The sequence below is a fragment of the Xenopus laevis genome, chromosome 1L (assembly GCF_017654675.1).
Source record: "Xenopus laevis strain J_2021 chromosome 1L, Xenopus_laevis_v10.1, whole genome shotgun sequence".
Classification (NCBI taxonomy): Eukaryota; Metazoa; Chordata; class Amphibia; order Anura; family Pipidae; genus Xenopus; species Xenopus laevis.
In genome coordinates this window covers 64,536,763-64,560,732 of record NC_054371.1, presented here as the reverse complement: position 1 = coordinate 64,560,732, position 23,970 = coordinate 64,536,763, and the positions used below count along the sequence as shown (strand labels likewise).

The 23,970-nt window shown below is 39.3% G+C and overlaps 1 protein-coding gene and 1 long non-coding RNA gene across 4 annotated transcripts in view; one reads left to right on the top strand and one right to left on the bottom strand.

The window, feature by feature from the left end:
• The window catches only part of LOC108699635 (mastermind-like protein 3), a 224,784-nt gene that overhangs the window by 121,808 nt on the left and 79,006 nt on the right, over nt 1-23,970 (bottom strand). The window lies entirely within an intron of this gene.
• On the top strand, nt 10,125-22,507 carry LOC108699640. 2 transcript variants are annotated; one of them, XR_001932836.2, is made up of 2 exons: nt 10,125-10,298; nt 21,956-22,507. It is a non-coding gene; the product is annotated as an uncharacterized LOC108699640 (long non-coding RNA). The 2 variants fall into 2 exon arrangements; XR_005966867.1 differs by lacking the exon at nt 10,125-10,298 and adding an exon at nt 17,478-18,116.

The window sequence follows — 23,970 nt, the reverse complement described above, 5'->3', positions numbered from 1 at the left end:
AACATTAAATTCGTAAGTGTAAAAAGCAGTGCTGTTTGCAGATGTTCCCTAATCTAGGACAGATGGCAACCTTGTCTGGCACTTAAGCGGCCAATTAAGTGGTTATGGATCATGTCTAATAAGAATTTATGTGGATTAGGTTAGGGAAGGGTCTGCTTCAGCACTAAACCACCGCATAAAGATGCTTGCTCTAAATCATTGCAGGCAGCGGATACACAACCTGATAGAAAGATTGTATTTCATTGGCAATGGGGAGAGCAGATTAGATGTAGTTACGTGGGTTTATCTGCCCTGTATTATATCACCCTACCACAAGCCTCTATTGACCTTTGAAAGTGGAACAATTTATACCCATCAACATGTTTGAAACACAAAGTCGTATGCGAGTAAGATGGATAGACAGACAGAGCATTCTATGGGCAGTGGACTCCCTCACGTCTCTCCTGACACTTTTGAATATATTTACATGTAATTTATTTAAATATATTTATCTGCTCATACTGTTGTTCTCCCACTTTGAATGTATTATAAGAAATGGGTATTTAGGTTTTCTGTATTGACCGCAATTTGATGTTTTTCAACATATTACTAATCTTAGCTTATTATTAAGAAAACATAACGTTAGTGTTTAATCATTTCATTATTTTCCCTCTCCTCTCTGCCATGCAGTATATGGGCCGAGCCGCTTAATGCTGCCAACTCTGACTGAGTCAGCAGTTAATTGGCTTGTGTGTTGGGTCTTTCCAATAGGCAGATAATGGGGCAGATTATAACTCCTGTTAGACAAAGACCACAACTTCACATTCATATGGTCCTTTCCTGATAGATCTGCATGACCCTACAGTCTGATTCGAACATTAGACCTGGGGTAAAACAATTTGGCTGTTCATGGATGGCTAAACAATCTGCCCATTCGGTAACCACACCAAACAAGTTACATAGTTACATAGTTAAAATGGGTGGAAAAAAGACAAAGTCCATCAGGTTCAACCCCTCCAAATGAAAACCCAGCATCCATACACACCCCCCTCCCTACTCTCAAATAAATTCTATATAACCATACTTATACTAACTATAGAGCTTAGTATCACAATATCCTTTGATATTTTGTCTGTCCAAGAAATCATCCAAGCCATTCTTAAAGTCATTAACTGAATCAGCCATCACAACATCACCCGGCAGTGCATTCCACAACCTCACTGTTCTGACTGTGAACAACCACCTACGTTTCTTCAAATGAAAGTTCTTTTCTTCTAGTCTGAAGGGGTGGCCTCTGGTACGGTGATCCACTTTATGGGTAAAAAAGGTCCCCTGTTATTTGTCTATGATGTCCTGTAAAGTACTTGTGAAGTGTAATCATGTCCCCTCGCAAAGTGGATCATCCTAGTATGCCCATCCTTACTCTATACCTAGTAGGATAGACTATTAAATTATTGGAGTGTCATCCATTGTTGTGGTTAAATATCCGTTCTGTGTGGATGAAATCTCTTTAGATTTGTTACTTTTTCTGGCATTTTATAGTTTGTTCCCTACATCTAAAGGAACCTTCCTCGGGTAATTATGAGTGAGCAGTAGATGATGGAATTTTCTACCCCCACCTCCAGTACATTACCAAGCCTGGCATGCAGATGTTGCCATCTATCACTAGCATTACCCCCTACTATAAGTGAACAAGAGCTCAGAAACAAGGATTTCAATATCTTATTTCCCTTTATGCCACCCTAGGAATATAAAAGCATGATTTGCTCCTGTGCTGGAAAGGAACGTGTTCCATGAAACGTTGTTATGGACTTGTGTATATGAAACAGAGAGTACAGTGAGTTCTGAGAGACAAGTTGGAGATGACGGTATGGGATAAAGGTGGGGGAGGAGACATGGAATAGACAGGCGCGAGGGGAAGGAGGGGTGAGACATTGAGTACAAGTCCTGTAGATGTAGAGAGGGAAAAGCAGAAGCTGAGTCAGCCACAGGCAGACGTTCAGAGCTCTTTAGCTGAGTAAATGAGAGGCCATGGGAGGGCTCTCGGTGGGCCCTGTGGTGATTGATTCCACTAATGACAGGGCTTTGTGACTTTTCTCTAGCTAGTAATAGATGGCTGAATGGGTTGAGGAAGCAGCTTGCTGTGCAAATAAATGACTAATGATCTACAAGCAGCCCCCCCCCTCACCCACACTCTGTGATATTTCCTCTCCTCCCCCTCCTTATGCGCAGGACAATGCTGCTGGTGCTATCAGCCTCTCCTTCTTCACATCTCTCTTATCTCCAGCGCTCACAGAAAAGGAATTGCTTCTCACACCACTAGTCTTCCTTCATTCCTCCCCGATAAAGCTCTTTTCAGCCGTCAAGAGATACAAATCCGATTTATTAAAGCATCATATTAACGGCAGTTACCACTTGATGTTAGATGCTTTACACATTGACTTTAAGGCACCAATCCTCTTTGCCACATCCATCATGGTGGGGTTGTTTCAGCTACTTTTTGTACACAATCACAAAACCAATAATTGTCAGGTCTAGACTGAGGTTCAACATAGACACATATGCCCAAAAATGCAATAAGGGCCTTATTTATCAAAGTCCGAATTTATCTGACATTTTATTGGAAAAAGGCCAACCACGATTGGACCTTATTTATTTTTAAAAAAGCGAAATCTTATTGGATCAGGGACAAATGCAAAGAAATCGGGCGAAAATCCGAATCGTGCGGTTTTGTGGACTTTTTTTCCTGGATTGCTTGATTTTTCTCAGGCTTTTTCTGGAAAAGCCAGAATTTTAAGATTCTTATTCCAATGCAGACTGCAGAAACTTCCAAATAAGATAGGGACGTCTCCCATTGACTTATATACAATCTTGGTAGGTCTGAGATGCTGGATTCTCTGATTTGTACTTTTTCCATCCTCGGGGTATAATAGAAAATTAAAAAAAATTAATAAAAATTTAGACTTTATAGTAAAAAAAAACCTTGATTTTTTTCGAGTTTTTGGCATTCAGACTTTAATAAATAACCTCCTTTGTATTGACTGTATATGGCATCTTACAGCCGCCCCTTAAAATCTACAGATTGCCAGTCCAGGCCTGTTCATTGTAGCCAATCATGATTTTATTTTATTTATTTTATTAATGGAACTATAGTGATCAATTATTACTGCTAATAGTTGTTATGGTTACTGAAATTATAGGTAAATGATTTCAGTCCAGCTTCAGTTACAGTTTAACTACAACTGGGAGCTGGAAGGGTGCAACTAGCTACAGGGAGACCTAAGTTCAATTACTGGTGATGACTGGTGTCAATGCCTTGTGGTAAACCATTTAGAACTTAAAGTTTGTTTACAAACAAAATGAATAATGTAAATATAAAATTATAATGATATACAATATGTTCCATTATTTGCGAGAGCGAGACAAATTGAGCCCTGCAAGAGGATCAGTGGCTTCTTCTCCAAAATGAAGAGATAAGCAAAAAATCTTAATTGCAGATATTTGACTTTGATGCATAGAGCCTTTAGCTTTCTGGAAACCAGGCCACAGACTATGGTGCAGCATTATCAATATCATAATGAACTGGCAGGGAGATTGTGTTTACTAAATCTTAATTTGCTACTAAAATGCAGATGTAATGAAAGCCAGCATCCATTCATTTCAATTAACAAAAGAGATTGTTGTTCTTGCTCAAAAGTCAGTAGATGGATTTGCAACTTGCTACTTGCACAATAATCCCTGCTAAGGGAAACCTTAAAGAAAAAAACACACAAAGTCAATAGGGCTCAGCAGAGTTTACACCCTCTGCTCCAGGGTTTGCTGTATGGTAGTTACGGCAATGCGAATCCTGGATTCCCTATTACAAAATGCTAGGTGACATAACGCTAATAACCCCTTTATTTAAGGGATTCAAATTCAGCTTGGTTAATACTAAAAAAAAATTAGATGTGTTTGCCATCCAATAACTAAAAAAGCAGCTGAAAATGGCAAGTCATGGCTTGTGGTAGCTTCTCCACCAGCATTTTCAAGATAAACACCAGTGATTGGCTGACACTGCCCTTGACTCCCATTAAATTTTATCGTATCCATCTGTCACTACAGATTATGACCCAAAAATGCACACTTGAGTACAGATTTTGGAGGATGTCCTATATCTGCCATTATCTTAAAGGAGAACTAAACCCTAAAAATAAATATGGCTAAAAATGCCATATTTTATGTACTGAACTCATTGCACCAGCCTAAAGTTTCAGCTTGTCAATAGCAGCAATGATCCAGGACTTGTAATATAAGATGATGCTACAAGGCTGATTATTAAATTCTGATGCAAATAGCACTGGTTTCTGAGCTGCCATGTAGTCATTATCTGTATTAATTACTAATTAGCCTTATATTGTGATATTTATATTCTTTGTGTACTGTATATTGTGAGTGGGTCCCTAAGCTCAGTAAGTAACAGCAGCACAGAGCATGTGCAGCGAACCAGTAGAAAAGAAGATGGGGAGCTACTGGGGCATCTTTGGAGACACAGATCTTCAGTGCTAAATAGCTGTGGTTGCCTTGGGCTGGTACAGTAGCACAAAACACAATGTACAACATTTCTACCTACTTCTTTATGTCAGGTCCAGACTTAGAATTAAAATAGGCCCTGGCTTGTCAGAGGCCCAATCAGACCCCACAGAGGCCCAAACAGCCCCCAACAGCCCACTAAATACTGACTTTCTATGGCACCTTATAGCAGCCCCTCTGGCATTTGCCAGAACCCACAGATTGCTCGTCTGGGCCTGCTAGTGGTCCATCACTACAGCACCTGGACTGTCCCGTTTCCCTTCCCGTTCCCTCTGCTTGCCTGGACCATCCCCTCTTCCTGATCGAAGGAGGAAATCCAGGTAAAAATGTACAGGCGCGGGTGGGTGCCGGGACCTTCAAATCAGCCACGATGGGCCTTGGACATCCAGTCTGACCCTTTTCATAAAACTTCTAGTTTAGACACACTTGCTATTCAGCCCTTGAGGTTGCATATTTAGCAATTAAGGGGTTAAGGATAAAATGACTCAAACATTGTTGAAACAGACTAAAGCAATGTTAAATCCAAAACAAAACTCTTTGTTATTGGTTAATTGAAAATAAAAATATCAACGTATTTAAAAATAATTCATATCTACATCTTTAAAATAGTGTTTAAAAGAAGCATTTTAATATGTTGAAGCCTTTAGACATTGTAATTAGAATATCTGCAAGAGTGCCATCTTTATTGTATCAGTGATATAAATTACAGATATTTATTTAATCTCTGCATATTTTTCCTGCCCAAATCACAGGTTAGTTACAGCTTATGAAGCTATCTCCAGATACTGTACATCGTCCTTGAATAGCAAAAATGCCATAGACTCTGTGGGGTACAAGAGGTGGCTGACGTCAGTCTCAGCATGCCACCACGCTGGGTGCAATCACATTTGCTAGAGGGAGGCTGGCAGGTGGGCAGCAGCCACCTTGGAGCTCAAGATAATGTCACACATGGGAGGTTATCAGAGACTCTTAAAGAAATAGTTTTGCTTGGTAAATAGACTGCTCCTGTAAGTAACGTAAGATTGCTGGTATTGTGGGAATATTATACATGGCTTGATAACTTTGAATATGACATCCGGAGTTCCTGTTTAATATTAAAGGGAATGTGTACCCAGGACAGAGATTAGGTTTAATTCTAGTTAAATTAACTAATATTTCCTGCTATACTATCACTGTTCAGGATGAGTTCAGTTAAATGGAGATAAAGGTGCCCATGCTGCTGTGTTGGAAACAACAAAAATGAAACAGTATTGAAGACAATATATAGTTTGCTTGATGCTTCTTGATGAGTAAAAAAGGTGTTCATGTACCTAAAGCTGGCCTTACACAGGCCAATAAAAGCAGTCAACTTAGGTCCTCCAGATCGAGTCAGTAGGTTAATTCGGACTTTTCACAAGATTGCTCTCTATGGTTTCTTCCCCAGAACAATGGTTGGGTGCTACACGGATAGGACCACTGACGCCTGATACAAGAGCAGGACTATTGACAATATACCAGAAGCCAACAGGTTGTTATTATATGATTGTCTACAGCATAAACTCACAAATTGTGTGCTCCACTGCTGTTAATAAATCATATTTATGTGTTTAGTATATAAACAGAGCTAAAAATGGGATTGCTGTATAAATGTGAAATTCCATAACAACCAGCATAATGGCACTTTATAGCCTTGTTTTTGGTTTTACCATTATCAAAATGTTGATGAGGAGTTCAGTAGCAGTGGCTGAGGTATCAGATTAAATTCCCACACTATGGAGACGTATTCAGTACAAGTGGATAATGACATGACATAAGTAGCTTTGATTAATCCTTCAATTCTCAACTTATTTCTCAAGTACCACCAACAATTAATAGAACTCGTATTTTGTAAAATGAACACGAAAAATGTATATATATATATATATATATATATATATATATATATATATATATATATATATATATATATATGTAAATGTTATTTTCAACCTAAATACAAGCTTAGCGCAGGAAACTTAGAAGCAGGAAACTCTGCATTAAAATTCTTTCTGTCTCATTTAAATAGATTGTTTTGATTCCTGGATTTAATATAGCACTAAAGTCTACACTCTATATTTAATACAGCACTAAACTCTGCACACGACTAACAGGGGAAGAACTACTGAGTGCCAATGTGCATGGCTTTGTCTGCCAACCACAATGCTTACCATCCAAATTATCCAGGTACTATTCTGTTTCTAGATACTTGGACTTCATTTCCATTATTACATCCAACCCCCCCTTTTTCTAGCTGTAATATATAGATCATAATCCTGAAATACAGCAGGCTAAGATCTTTAAGAGTATTAGCACATGGGCCTATTCTGCTCAGCAGACAGGGATGTCATCTGCCATTAAAGGGCGTGTTTCACCTTTGAATTAACTTTTAGTATGTTATAGAAAGGCCAATTCTAAGCCACTTTTCAATTGGTCTTCATAATTTTTTTATTTTTTTTATAGTTTTTTAGTTATTAGCCTTTTTCTTTGGATTCTTCCCAGCTTTCAATTGGGGGTCACTGACCCCATCTAAAAAACCAATGCTCTGTAAAGCTATACATTTATTGTACTTGCTGCTTTTTATTACTCATCTTTCTATTCAGGTCCTCTCCAATTCTTATTTCAGTCTGTTATTCAAATCAGTGCATGGTTGCTAGGGTAATTTGGACCTTAGCAACCCGATTGCTGAAATTGCAAACTGGAGAGCTGCTGAATAAAAAGCTAAATAATTCAGAAACAACAAATAGTAAAAAATTAAAACCAATTGCAAATTGTCTCAGAATATCACTCTCTACATCAAATAAAGTTAATTTGAAGGTGAACAACCCCTTTAATTTCTATGGTAATCATGATCACCATAGGGTGCACCCATATAATCACTATGATTCTTCCTAAGGAGGGCAGTAGAGAAAACTTCTCAAGGACCATGATCTTACTTGACAGCACTGGATTCCTGACCCATACCTTTTCCACAAGACACTTCAGCTAGCTGTTCTCTTTGTGCATTTTATATATATAGGCTTTGATAGTGATTGTGAAGATGGGCTTCACTAAGGCAGGGATTGATGGATTTTATAGGCTCGAGCTCCCCTTGAAGGACTAACTTTTGTTCAAAGCCCTTTTAGTGTATAGCTAAGTTACAAGTTACTAGGAAAACATTGCCATAACTGCCATCCATTACTAGTAGAAATAATCTAGTGGTGTTAGTGTTCAGTTACAAGTATCATCCTAATTGACTTTCTAGGGTATCTAGGCATTTTCCCAAGTCTGACTTTACATGGGCTGTCTGGTTCAAAACTTGATTCAATTGTCAGATTGACTAGAAATTAATCTGCCCAAGAAAAACAGTCCCATGCGCTGACATCATCAGCCTGCCTCCTAAATATCACTGCACTGCCCCTGATGTCATGAGCTCAGCCTAGAGTCCTGCGCGAAACCAATTTCTAAGACCCAGACCCGTCCCAAGCCTGCGACCCGAACCGCAACCCGTATATTTACCCACTTTGATCCGCTACCTGACCCGTACCCGCAACTGACTTATCTGCAACCCGACCAGCAACCAGCCGACCACCATCAAACAGGAAGTGATGGTGCTGCAAACCGGAAGTGACGTCATCAAAAGTGGGCGGACAGAACCAAGTTTTGTAAAACTGAAATATAGACAATATTACATAAGATAATAAATTTAGATGAGACCCGCAACCAGACCCGTGGCCCATAGACCCGCACCTGAAACTCCTCCCCTCATTCCGCACAGTGCATGCTTTTTTTGCGGGTACTCGACCCACTGCAGGACTCTAGCTCAACCCCATGTCCTGATCCTTGTTGGAGAAGAGGTGGCAACCATACATGAAACCCAAATCTAAATGGCCATCAGACTGAGCCAACCACCCCTGCCTCCCACCATTGCCCCCCACGGAGTAGTAGCCCCAAAGTTTAGGAACCATTGATCTAAGGAGAATTAAAGAGAAAAGCATTCACATAATATGGTATAAATTCCATTTCCACTCTGGCAGAAAAAAACAGTCCGATTTCAATCAGCGGATTTCAGTCTTGCGTTTCTTTGCTGAAATCTGCCGAGTGTGCTCGTTCCAGAGCTGACACAAGGATTACGGATGAGAACTGAGAAGAGGATTCTGCTAGCGGTCAGGGATTATTATCTGCCTGTGGATTTCAGATGGCTGATTTCTGCCAGTCTGGTCCTATCTTAAAGCACCGGTACATTAGTTAGCTGAGTGTACCAAACATTCCTTTATTAGCATTGGCATTCTTATACATATGAGTGGTGGCTGCCATGTTGCTTGACTGAATTATTCACCACTGTTAGCTTTAAGATAAAGCAACACAAATAAAAGGTATAATGTCAATGTGAGGTGCAGTTGCATTTATATCTAATCAGAATGGCTCTAGCCAACCAAGCAACTTGCTGTGCTCTCTTATTAATAATCACAAACATAATCCTTTTGTTATCTTATGTTTATAGGGCTTACATAAGGAATGTTCTCTGCACACTATAATCTGTTTCGTTCATTCTGTCAAAAAGAGAATATTATCCTTCATTGCCTGCTACCCCAGATCTGTGCAGTGCAGCCTTCCATGTGTCCTAGGGATGGGAAGCCTTACATATTAACACATACACAAAAGATTATCCATGCGACAGTGAAAAAGCAAGAGACTGAGTTGCTTTCACACAAAAATGCTCCAAATTGCCCATGGGCTCCCAGTAATTAGCTTACGCCACGGCTTAACTAGCTGTTTCTCCTGCCACGCACCATTGATAAGTCTCTCCACCAATGAAACTGTTAAATCGTATTAGTGGAAAACCGCTGCTCTCTGTGTCACATTTCAAAAAGAACAGTTTATAATTTTAATATTTTACAAGTGACACTGTCACCTAGCAACAAGCTTGTATGCCCACCCAATTGTGTTTGGCCCTCTCCTAACCCTTTCATACCCAGCAACTGATTCTTAGTAATAATGCATCTACTTTATTCCATAAGGTATCATGGTGGGAGACAAAGGGGCAGATTCAGTAATCCTCTTTCACCAGACTTGACTTCTCCACCTCAGACCAGGCGAACTGCTAAAATGAAGCTATGAATGGTTGCTGGCGACAATTCACCCTTTAGTGAATCTGCCCCATAGTATTTTCTTCTCTGTGCTAGTGGCATAGAATTTAATGCCCCCCTATACAAAATTACTAAGGGCCACTCCCTCCTACACAGTCTAATAATATCTCATTATAATGTGATTATCCTGCATGGAGCCTGCTCTGGGACAAAAACCTTTCTTCCTTATTCTGAGACCATGCATTTTATGGTGCAAAGATTAGGACAGGGTGGAAAACAGTTACTATTCTCTAATATACCATATCAGGCTAGTATGATGGTTTGGTGCCTGTGAGGCATGGGGAAATTTTCTCAAAAAAAAAAATACTTTTCTTGACGAAAAAAAATCAGAGGTTTATTTAACTTTCCAGACTCTTATTTAACAGTTCAGAAACTTGCAAAGCAGACTGTTACAAATAAATGATTTCTACATCATACAGCACCACTTGTTTAAAATAGCACTTCCAACTTGTGCTTTACAATTGACTCCCCTGCTTTCTAATCACTCCAGCCTTTTATAGGAGTCAGAACTCCCACCATGCACTGCAGCATTCCCTTTAAATTCCAGGAAGTGCTGCTGTCCTGCCTCTTAAGAGGTGCAAGCCACCACATCAGGCTGAATCACAGGTAAAACTTTTAACTTCAAAGCTGCATTTGCAATTACACTGTATTTTAAAATCCTTCACAATATAGTTACCACAAATTACATTTCCTATGTGTATGTGTACACTGTAGCATTTACCTTACACATTTAAATGTAACACACAATACCAATAAGGTGTTTAACACAAGCTATGGTTAATTACATGCATGGTTCACAGATGCTGAAAGATTTAGAGTAAAGAAAGGAAAGTGCATTAGGTGGCCAGCCTAATGGAGAAAAGGAAAAGTAACAGAAAAGAATACCATTCACCCAGCATAGGTCTGTCAGTCCATGTGAACACTTGCATTAAAACCAGTGTGATAGATTTTAGTACATATTATATACAATTTGAAGCAGTACCATTCACATCTCCACAGTGCCCAAGCCACATTACATGGGGGCTCCTGCAGGAAAGGTAGCAAGAGAGCAGAGAGGACAATATCCACTGCCTAATGTGAGACATTTCTCATGGGATTTGCCACCATTCCAACAAAATAAGGGTAGTCCTTCATTTAGTCATGTATATATTTGTGTTTCCCAACGAACTGCAAAACCCGTGCCGGAGTGCAAAAGGATTCCAAGTACAGAAGATAATAGCCGGAGAGTAAGTTTTTTTGTTTTAAAATTTCATTTCTTTATTTGTAGAAAGTCCTGTGATCTGAGTCCCATTGTATTTTTTTTTTTATTACAGAGCATTGGGAAACAATGCCAAGGCAATTTACAGCTGTGACAGTGTGCTACAGAAAAATGCCACATGCTCATAAGTGTGTGAAAAATTAGATTGTTGAAATATTCAGAGGGGGAATTTTGCAAAAATTTTAGTTTTGACTGAAAAATACACTCAAAAAAATAACCCTTAACTTTACTAAATAAAAAAGGTGTCGTTTTCCCAAACACTAGGTGCACACGGTCGAATTTTCCAGCACATGTATAATAACTAATATTACTTGGAGGAAATGGCATTTCAGAAATGATTATGGGTATCTGTTGTCAGTGTGGGCAAGAGACATGTAATTGAAGTGATGGATAAATGCAGTGTTTCTAAATACTATTAGGGATACTAATGTAATAATGAGGGAGTCTGCCTTTCTTCACCTGCTGCAGTTCTTGTCTTCTCTCTGCTGGACATGTCTGAATCTTTATATTCCTACTGCACAGTAATGCAGGTGATTAGGATGTATGTTATTATATATTAGCAAAAGGGAAGTATGGAAAGGGATTTTTGTCTAAGCTGTTAATGGCTGTGAATTTGTGAAGGTTTCATTACAAGCATCCCCTGACAATATGGGGCTGTAGGAAGATATCAGCTGTTACAAAACCAAAGTGTAAGGTGTAAAAAAGGAATCTGTGAAGTGGTGAGAATGCTTTTCAAGAAGCAATTGTACTGGTGGATACAATAGATGCTTTAAAGGGGTGGTTCACTAAGTTTACTTTTAATATGTAATAATACGGCCATTTCTAAGCAACTTTTCAGTTAGGCTCCATTATTTATTTTTGATGGACAGCCGCTGAATAAAATGCTAAATAACACAAAAACCACAAATGATAAAAAATAAAGATTGCAAATTGTCTCAGAATATCACTCACTACATCATAATAAAAGGTAGCTCAAAAGTGAACAACTCCTTTAGCAAGGGAGACAAGGTTATTAATATTACATGCACAGTTGAATCACAGAACAAATGCTGTCAGTTAGGATGTCACTTTTCTGAGGCAAAAAGGAGACAGATTCCATGTTTTCAATGCATACACTGGTTTTGCCTAGTGGATCAACAAGACATGATCAAGACCCAGTAGCTGCCATCAGGGACCAAGAGTAAACTGTAGCAGAGGATCTGAAGTTTCCAAATGTAAGACTAAAATTGATTCAATAGGTTTAGTGGGCCATATAAAAGTGCTATCATTGGATGCAGATCTTCTGCCAACTATAGCAGAAATACAGCTATCATATGATCCATTATTCTCCTGGCTTTTCCTCTTTGAGGAAACGAAAATTACATTTTGGAATGGATTTCAAGTTGGGAAATGTGAAAAAAAAAGACATGGCGAGATTTAAATATTTGAATTTCAAAAACTATCCCTTCAAAAACCCAGAAGCGAAGAGGCGTCAAAGAAGAATCGGCGCGCAAATAAGACGTGCCCATGCTTCCACAGGTACCCTTACACTAGGCAGCTAAGCAACAGGAGGTCCAGTGTTGACAATTTCAAGTTTATGAACTTATGTATTGGCCATGCATACTAACCAGCAATCCATTTTAATCATGGTACAAAAGGGACATGGCTAGACAAAATTGTGTCTTGGTGGGTCATGGCTAGGATAATGTGTTTAAGTCAGTTAGTTACAACTACACATTAAAGGCACAATTACATGTTTTTATTTAAAGAGTCACCTTTAAGTATGGTGTATTACATAAATGTATATACTGTAAATATGTATACATGTATATAAACACAGCTGCTAGTCCCTCGTGCCTGTGTTCTTTTGGCATTGTTTCCTTCTAGTTATACTCAAGTCTATGGGGGCATTCTGCAAAATATGATAACTAGAGGGGAGTGAACATAATATGGGATGCACAGTAATAAATTAATGAAGTGAATACATATAGGGGAAGATTTAAGAGTCAAATTTAAAAATTCAAATTTGAAGTCTTTATGGTCAAAACGGTCAAATTCAACTATGGAATTATCCAAACTCAATTCGAGTTTTTAAAAAAAATCAAATTCGATTTTCAAGATTTATCATACTCTGGCCCTTTAATAATTCAAATCTGACTATTCGCCACCTAAAACCTGTTGGATTTATGTTCAATGGGAGAGGTCCAGTGACAACTTGAAAATGTTAATAGCTTTCCACACATTCGAGTTTTTTTCGGAGAAAAAACTCGAATCGAGTTTGGTCGATTTCGAATTAGTTATATTCATCTGCGTTTTAGATATTAGTATTTTTTCTTGCATAACCCCCCAATCGAATTTCAAGTATATTCGAATTTATGGAAATTTTAAAAATTCCACCTTTGATAAATGTGCCTCCCCATAATGTATTAATATAAATTAGCAAAAAGTGGGAAAACAAAAACATGATAGTCTACCATTAAGTATGTAGAGTAACAGTGTAAATTTGGTTTGGTTGGGATGATTAAGAGGTACAATAGTATATCATAGTTTATCAAAGGGTATACAGAGTTCAAACACCCCTGTCTACCTGTCAACCCCCCTGAAACCAGCGAATTTAAAGCGTAAGCATTTTGGTGCCGGGGTCTGCCTCTGTGTGCATCCAACAGGGCACATTATATTCACTAGTATACTTGTAAGCTGGCCATAGATGCAAAGATCTGATTGTTCGAATCCTCGAACGATCGGACTTCCCTATCTCCAGACCTGCCACTAACCTTTCAGATCAAATAAAGTAGAAAAAGAACAGATCAGCCGATGTTCTGCCCCTGACAGCAATCGTACGAAAGTTATGTCTGACAAAGCTGGTGACAGTCTCCCACTGAAAATCTGATCGGCAATACATGCAGAGATATTATCGGCAGCCGACAGAAATCTTTTAACCTGTCCAATCAACCAAACGACCGATCTCCAAGGGGCGAAAAATGTCAGGACTCTCCACACACAGTCAGAAAATCGTACAAATCGAGGATTTGTACGATCGGATCTTTGCGTCTATGGCCAGCTTTAGGAGCAGTGGCAGGTAGGGATGTAGCGAACGTCGGAAAAAAAGTTCGCGAACATATTCGCGAACTTGCGCAAAAATGCGAGCGGTTCGCGAACGGTTCGCGAACCCCATAGACTTCAATGGGAAGGCGAACTTTAACATCTAGAAAAGACATTTCTGGCCAGAAAAATGATTTTAAAGTTGTTTAAAGGGTGCAACGACCTGGACAGTGGCATGCCAGAGGGGGATCAAGGGCAAAAATGTATCTGAAAAATCTGCCTGTGTGTGCTTGGAAGAGATAGTGTAGGGGGAGAGCTGTTAGTGATTTCAGGGACAGATGATAGTAAGTTTGCTGGCTAGTAATCTGCTTGATACTGCTCTGTATTGGAGGGACAGAAGTCTGCAGGGATTTGAGGGACATTTTAGCTTAGGTAGCTTTGCTGGCTAGTAATCTACTGTTCTCTTTAAACAACTGCCATACGTTGACCTTGTAGGCATTGTTTGCCCAGTTTTTTTGGACGCAGCCACTGAAGCACAGTTGCCAGAAAAAATATGCCATATAAATGCTGAAAATAGTCATTTTTCGCCATACGTTGACCTTGTAGACATTGTTTGCCCAGTTTTTTTGGACGCAGCCACTGAAGCACAGTTGCCAGAAAAAATATGCCATATAAATGCTGAAAATAGTAATTTTTCGCCATACGTTGACCTTGTAGACATTGTTTGCCCAGTTTTTTTGGTTGCAGCCACTGAAGCACAGTTGCCAGAAAAAATATGCCACATAAATGCTGAAAATAGTCATTTTTTGCCATATACGTTGAGTCAACGTATGGCAAAAAATGACTATTTTCAGCATTTATATGGCATATTTTTTCTGGCCTCTGTGCTTCAGTGGCTGTGGCCAAAAAAACTGGGCAAACAATGCCTACAAGGTCAACGTCGTGTTCTCTGCCAGAATTAAATCTGGTGTAAGGTCCTCATCTCCTTCATCTTCTTCTGGCAATAATGGTTGCGCATTACTCAGTTCAAGAAACTCATTGGAAAATAACTCCTCTGACCCCAGTGAAGAAGGGGCACCGGTGGTGGAGGAAGTGTTACGTGGGGTGGCCATAGCAGTGGAGGATGAGGAGGATGTTGTGGTAAAGTTAGAAACGGTAGAGGATGGGGTGTGCTGTGTAAGCCAGTCAACTACCTCTTCAGCATTTTGGGAGTTCAGGGTCATTGGCTTTTTAAAACTGGGCAATTTGCTAGGGCCACAGGATTGCATAGCAGCACGGCCCCTAGCACGGCCTCTGCGTGGCGGCCTGCCTTTGCCTGGCATTATTTTTAAAAAAACAACAACAACAACAAAAACTCAGTTGGTTTTTCTGGAAACGATAATACACACAGCTAGATGGCGGGTTGAAGAAAACACTGTGCAAATAATGCCTACAAAGTCAACGTATACACTACTACAGCGGTGGATACGGATTACGTAAAATATATGAATGCTGCTTGAAAAAAAGTAACTCAAGTGGTTTTTCTAGAGACGATAATATTATCAATATTTAGACAAAATGTGAACAAGGTCACACAGCTCGATGGCGGGTTGAAGAAAACAGTGTGCAAATAATGCCTACAAGGTCAACGTATACACTACTACAGCGGTGGATACGGATTACGTAAAATATATGAATGCTGCTTGAAAAAAAGTAACTCAAGTGGTTTTTCTAGAGACGATAATATTATCAATATTTAGACAAAATGTGAACAAGGTCACACAGCTCGATGGCGGGTTGAAGAAAACAGTGTGCAAATAATGCCTACAAGGTCAACGTATACACTACTACAGCGGTGGATACGGATTACGTAAAATATATGAATGCTGCTTGAAAAAAAGTAACTCAAGTGGTTTTTCTAGAGACGATAATATTATCAATATTTAGACAAAATGTGAACAAGGTCACACAGCTCGATGGCGGGTTGAAGAAAACAGTGTGCAAATAATGCCTACAAGGCCAACGTATACACTACTACAGCGGTGGATACGGATTACGTAAAATATATGAATGCTGCTTGAAAAAAGTGACTCCGGTGTTTTTTCTGGAGACGGTAATATTATGGATATTTAGACAGAATGGGAACAAGGTCACACAGCTCGATGGCGGGTTGAAGAAAACAGTGTGCAAATAATGCCTACAAGGCCAACGTATACACTACTACAGCGGTGGATACGGATTACGTAAAATATATGAATGCTGCTTGAAAAAAGTGACTCCGGTGTTTTTTCTGGAGACGGTAATATTATGGATATTTAGAAAGAATGGGAACAAGGTCACACAGCTCGATGGCGGGTTGAAGAAAACAGTGTGCAAATAATGCCTACAAGGCCAACGTATACACTACTACAGCGGTGGATACGGATTACGTAAAATATATGAATGCTGCTTGAAAAAAGTGACTCCGGTGTTTTTTCTGGAGACGGTAATATTATGGATATTTAGACAGAATGGGAACAAGGTCACACAGCTCGATGGCGGGTTGAAGAAAACAGTGTGCAAATAATGCCTACAAGGCCAACGTATACACTACTACTGCGGTGGATACGGATTACGTAAAATATATTATGGCTGCTTGAAAAAAGTGACTCCGGTGTTTTTTCTGGAGACGGTAATATTATGGATATTTAGACAGAATGGGAACAAGGTCACACAGCTCGATGGCGGGTTGAAGAAAACAGTGTGCAAATAATGCCTACAGGGCAAATAATGCCTAAAAGGTCAACTTATACACTACTACAGCGGTAGTAAAATAAAAAAAAGTAAAATAAAAAAAAAATGAATATTAAAAAAAAAAAATTAAAGTTGGTGCTGCTGAACTACTAGGAGCAGCAGATTAGCACACCAGTCCCACTCCCCAACACTGCTAGACTAATAGCACTGGGCTCTTATAGTAGTAGTAGTAGTAGTAGTAGTAGTAAAACAACAAAAAAATAAATAAAAGCAGTCCTTACAAGGACTACTGTTATTGCAGCAGTCAGCAGATGAGATCAGAAGCAGGACAGCTGCCCACTGCAGCTACATACAGAGCACTGCAGTAGAAGGTAGATTACTAGCCAGCAAAGCTACCTAAGCTAAAATGTCCCTCAAACCCCTGCAGACTTCTGTCCCTCCAATAACAGAGCAGTATCAAAACGATTACTAGCCAGCAAACTTTCAACTGTCCCTGAAATCACTAACAGGCAGCAGCTCTCTCCCTACACTATCTCTTCAGCACACACAGGCAGAGTGAAAAAACGCTGCAGGGCTTCGGTTTTTATAGGGAAGGGGAGTGGTCCAGGGGAGAGCTTCCTGATTGGCTGCCATGTACCTGCTGGTCTGGGGTGAGAGGGCAAAAAAAAGCGCCAACAATGGCGAACCCAAAATGGCGAACGTCGCGCGACGTTCGCGAACTTCCGGCGAGCGCGAACACCCGATGTTCGCGCGAACAAGTTCGCCGGCGAACAGTTCGCGACATCTCTAGTGGCAGGTGGACAGGGGTGACTTGACAGTTTGAGGGCAGATAACACACCATGTGCCATTAACCTTCAGGTACTTGGATATTGTATAAACTGTATCAGAATGTTAAAGTTGGGATTTAAAGACAGTTTGTGAGTCATTTCTCTTTAGCACCTGGCTGTGACTCTTTCAGCCTTGCACCTTTTGCTGACATCCAGATAGCCATGTGTCATTGTTTGTCAAGAGTTATAAGAGTTCGCCATAGAGCTTTGTTACACACAGAAAATTATCTTCTCAAAAAGGTTTGCATGGATGGCTCAGATATGACAATCTCAAGGGCTGAGTTAAGTGAGATTTGTGCTTGCTGCTTTTCACAGACATTTATGAGACTGTTCATCCATACAAGGCGGACTCAAAGGCGCAAGGACTTGTTGGAAATCGGTGACAGGTGACAAGTTAGAGAGGGTTGTTTATGAAAATTTACTGGCCACAATGACGGAATCTTGACGTTTTCAGTCAAAGAGAGGATCATGACACCGTGCAATCCAATACAAAAACAATTTGCAATATTTTTGGGTAAAAAAACTCGAAACATTCTATGCCATCTCTGTCATTACAAGTTGTGCCTGGAAATCAAATAAGTGTTGTGTATCTCAACTTCCTGAAAGGTAATTCACTCACTATTTTAAATGTATTTTATTATACTGCCACTTTCCTATTGGGTTTATCATTTCATTTATACCACTGGAAGCCCCTTACAGAACGTAAGCAAGTTCATGCATATTATGTCTTAAAGGGACTCAAAACTAACATTTCCTAGCTTGTCCCCATACAAATTTCTTACTAAACTAGCTATATACATAAAGATCAGTTTGTTTGGTGAGATCACCCATGCTGGGCCAAATCAGGCTTATCTGATTGTTTGGAGTCTGGGTGAACGACTGGATCATGCTACATTCCTATGGAGGGTAGTCAGGAGAAGCCAATAAATTGGCAACTCAATTTGGAGGAGCCAAGTCAGCAGCCCTTATTGCCCGGGCCACATTTGCCCACCTTAAGAGGACAAACAGAAAAACTGCATTCGGGAAAGGGATAAGAAGGGCTGCATGAATCCATATTGGCTGCAAAACAATTCTGCTGGGTTTATATAACATTTTAATGATTTTTAGCAGACTCAGGGTATGACGATCCAAATTACGGAAGAATTCCTTATCTCCAAAACCCTAGGCCCCAAGCATTCCCCAAGATAATAGATTATCCCAAGATAATAGATCATATACTTGTATTCCCTTCCATCAAGTGAGGGTAGCCCTCTAAGAACAATATAATGGTACTGTATGTTAGTTTACTTTAAGGATGCCACATATATTGTATAAATCAAATCTAATCATATCTATCTATCTATTACATAAACAGGTATGGGTACTTTAATCCAGAATACTCGGGACCTGGGGTAGTATTGAATGTATAATACTCTTGTGTAAGTAGATATGTAGAACAAATTCAGTAGAAGTTTATTTCTATAAATCTCCAAGCCAAGACTTAACAGAATGCTATTGATTCCAAGCACCGCATCTGTAAATAAAGAGCATTTGTTAATGTCTGGAGAGGCCGTGTTTCTTTGGTTTCTGGTGTATTGATTAGGTTTTATTCTTTAGTATACTGCCATTCTGCTGTCTCCTTCACTCTACAACCAACACTTTCACCTGAACCTACAAGAAAAGATCTATTCAACTATCCACCCACCACTTAGTGTCTGCAGGAACTGACAATATGGGAAGATTTCTCTGGCATAAGCTGCACACGAACAGGCATGAGAAAAATGTCTTGCCTTTGTGCAAACGTGTACAGAGAATGTCAAGTGGCTGATGTCATTTTTGTTAGAAATGTTAAAATTTTGATGATCGGACCAGGCAGAGTTGTGACCATCAAAACTGTTTAAGCTTCTGTATATTAAAACGAAAATATACCATACCATATTTAAAAGATATTTTTACCTTTCTTTGAAATAGGTCACAGCTTACAAAGGTACTGTTTGCCTCAGTGCAGGCATTCTCTATAAGCAACAAATGCAAGATATCTATAGTAAATGCTTCTGCAGAGATAAGAATTATGACAGATCCCACTTAAACATGTACGCAAAACGCAAAACCATAGAAAAGTGCACTGATTAATGCATATCATAAAAATATAATCGGCGTATTAGAAGATACATTTTGCGGGTTATTTACTGAAATCTGAATTTATCTCGAATTTTATAATAATACAAAAAAGCTCAACCAAACTTCCATGCACGATTCTAGCTTATTTATTAATAAAAAAACCTCAATTTAATTGGATCGTGAAAGAACTCAATAAAATAGTGAAAACCCAAATAATACGAATTTTTTAAAGGTTTTTTCCAGAATCTATTTACCGGTATTATTTGTTTTTGACCGAAAACCCCAAAAAGGTCTGATTTTCAAGCTAAACCCAGAGCAGACCCTGATAACTTTAAATTGAGATAGGTGCCTCTCCCGTTGACCTAGACAGGTCTGAGATGGCTGATTTTCATATTCTGACTTTTTGCAGCATCAGGGTATAATAAATTATTATAATTTAAATTTTACCCTAAAAAGCCAGAACAGAAAAATTTGAGGTTTACTAAATAACCCCCCCCTTTATATTGGTGGCAACCATATTATTGCACACATATTATTACAATAAATAACTATTCAGTTGCCAGTGGAAATGCTTGTTAATCACTGAGCTACGGAAGAGGTTAAACAAGACTGGGATTTTTAGATGGCTTTTTCTCCCTTCATTCACATTATCCACAGTCCTTTGTAATTCATTCTGCCCTGTTCATATCCGTTTCTTTGCTGTGATAATTGGCTTGGCTGTCCGTTGACTTCATCGAGTGATAGAAAACTATCGGCCTAAATTTGATGTGAGAGAAGCCTCCTTAGCCAATTGGGCTGTAATGAGAGCATTATCTACAGTGTCTTCTACAGAGGGCACCTTAGCCATTTGTATTTCTCTTGTGAAACCGAGAGCCTTACCTGTGTTATTAATACAAATTCTATTATGGGAGAGAAATGTCTGGCAACGCATGGGGAAAGCAGATAACACTGGAGAAGATAGTCGTGTGTTATTTGTGCCTCAATTACTTTCTTCTCATCTCATGATTAATCACTTTAGCATTAATGAGTGCATGAATACAAGTTGTGTAGTTATGTGAAGGCCAGCCCTCGGGACCCACGGGTTTACCTACACAAAATCTTCGGTTAGCGGGCCCGCAACCTAGCACTTTAAAAGCCAAAATTTATAGACTTACGCCTGCCCCTTTTGTGACGTCACTGCAGGCCAGGCGCGGTCTATAAATAAAGGGGCAGCAGCAGGCCGGGTGCGGATTGGGAAAGGGCGGTTAGGGTCGGGTGTGGGTCGAGAGTTGTGCCATTACCCCTTGATTTTTGCTTAAAGGAGAACTCAACCCATTTGTAAAAAACAGAGTACCCCCACCCTAGGTAGACCTCCCTCCAGGCTAAATTCCCCCCCTAGGGAAACACCACATACTTTATACTTACCCCATGGTGCAGATTCTGCAAGCGGAGTTCCACACATCCATCTTCCCGGTTCTCGGTAAGCTGACTGGGAGATATACAATTTCCATGTAATTCTGTGCATGCGCAAACTGCTCCAACTGCGCATGTGCAGAAATACCAATTTCCCAGTCAGCTTACAGAGGAGCCGGAAGATGGCTGCGTGGAACTCCCCTGGCAGAATCTGCGCTGAGGGGTAAGTATAAAGTATGGGGCATTTCCCCGGGGGGGGGGGGTAGTTTAGCCTGGGGAGAGGAGGGAGGTCTACCTGGGGTGGGGGGTACTAGGTTTTTTACAAATGGGTTGAATTCTCCTTTAAAGGGGTGGTTTATCTTTAGGTTAACTTTAAGTATGTTATACATTGGTCAACTCTAAGCAACTTGGTCTTCATTAATTATTTTTTATCGTTTTTGAATTATTTGCAGTTTTTTTTTGGACTCTTTCCAGCTTTCAAATGGGGGTCACTGACCCCATCTCAAATCAAATGCTCTCTAAGACTACAACTGTATTGTTATGGTTACTTTTTATTGCTCCTCATTCTATTCAGGCCTCTCCTATTCATATTCCAGTCTCTTATTCAAATCAATGCATGGTTGCTAGGGTCATTTAAACCCTGGCGACCAGGGTAAATAATAAAAAATGAAAACCAGTTGCAAATTGTCTCACAATATCACTCTCTACATCATACTAAAAGTTAATTTAAAGGTGAACAGCCCCATTAATACTGACAATAGCTCAATATATTAGATGAGATTGGAACAATTACACATAAATTACATATATGTGTAAATGCTTTCATTTTTCGGTGCGTTATTGGTCTCCCACACAAATATAGCCTTTTTACACTTTTTTTGCCCATTCTGAAGGTTTCAGTTTGATGTAAAAAAACAAATCTCAAGTAAATATAATGTATTGTATTTATTTAGGAAAATGAGCTTTGCCCAGGATGTGTATGGGGTGACGAGGCAGCAGCACGTTCTTACGGCAGGATCCCTTTTTCTTTTCACATGGAGCAAGTAATCTATCAACCAGTTCTGTCATATTTCTTTGAAAAGACTGCAGAAGAAAGGTTACCATGGCAACTATATTTGTAAATTCACTGCAAAAGAGATTCAGCATCTGAACAACCTACATGCCAAGGCCTCTTGTCTAAGGGGACAAACTTCTTCAGTTTGACAAAAAAAAGAGAAAAAAAATTGCCTTTCTGCAGCGATCATTTTTATACCACAGCTGAGATACGGAGAATGGAGAAAACATCTTGACATACAACCTCGTTTACTCAGCACAAGTGGACGTGTGATTTAGAGAGAAACTGAAAAGGAAAAGATATGCGCGTGTAAAAGATACCTGCTTATATCTAATTAGTGTGCATTAAGGTCAAGTTTAATAAAGTCACTGCATAGAAAAAAAACCCCAGAAAACATAATCTGTTTTGTACGATAGGACTCATTGACAAAATGATAGGACTCAAGTACAAAGTGCAAAATAACAGGGCTACCTGACATGTTCTTCATACCCACAAACAATATTATTCCTAGAATTCCACCATGAGTGGACTCGCCACCAAATTGTGCTGCTTGTAGTTTAAAGGGGTGGATCACCCTGTCTGCATAGCTTGTGTCAGCCACTCCCTGCTGATGCGTTTCACGCCATTGGGCGCTTCATCAGAGGAGGCCACCTTTTCTGTATTATGCCTTCCTATATTTGTATCTTTCTGCCCTATTAAAGAGGTTGTTCACCTTTGAGTTAATTTTTAGTATGATATAAAGTGATTTTGTGAGACAATTTCAAATTGGTTTCCATTATTTATTAGTGGCTTTTGAGTTATATAGCTTCTTATTCAGCAGCTCTCAAGTTTGCAATTCAGCAATTTGGTTGCTAGGGTCTGAATTACCCTAGCAACTGTGCACTGATCTGAATATCTACTGGAATATGATGAGGGGAGGATCTGAATAGATATACGAGTAATAAAAAGTAGAAATAACAATACATGTGTAGCCTTACAGAGCATGTGCCTTTTAGATGGGGTCATTGAGCCCTATTTAAAAGCTGGAAAGAATCAGAAGAAGGCAAATAATTCAAAAACTATAAAAAATAAATAAAGGCCAATTGAAAAAGTTGCTTAGAATTTGCCTTTGTATAACTAATAAAATGTAATTTAAAGGTGAACCATCCCTTTAATAACATAGGCATCAATCAAAATTATAAGCAGCCAGGTGCCAACCATAAATATACCTTACATGTAAAAATCTTTTATTGGAAGTAGAAGTGCTATTTTTGAATTTACTTATCAGCAGTGAGTTGTTCAGACATTGTTAAAGGGCATGTAAAGGCAAAAAAATACAATCCCATTTTTACTTTCTTGAATGAAAAAGAAACCTATCTCCAATATACTTTAATCAAAAAATGTTTACCGTTTTTATAAGAAACCTGACTATATGCAGTGAAATTCTCCCTTCATTTACTGCTGTGGATAGGAATTGGCAGATGGTCCCTAACTGCTGAGCAGGGAAACAATCATACTTATGACCAGCAGGGGGAGCCCCCACCTTACTTTCCAGCCATGCTGAACTCAAGCAGCTTTGTTTATGACGATCCCTAAGCAGCCCAGACCACACTGAGCATGTGCACAGTCTTAGTCTTGCAAAGATGTTTAACAAAGTTACAAGATGGTGACCCCCTGTAGCCAACTTTGAAAGCATAAATTATTTGTTTGATTAGGCTTGTGTTGCAGTAAGTTCACGTTTATACTTAGTATACAAAATACAGCATTTCTAGCCTTATTCTATTTTAGACTTTACATGCCCTTTAAGATGGCCATACATGTGCAGATTTATCCTTATGCCCGACCTAACTACTCAGATTAAATAAAGTAGTAAATAGAACAGATCAGACAATGTTCTGGCCATTAATGCACAGACAGCAATCATACAAAATCATA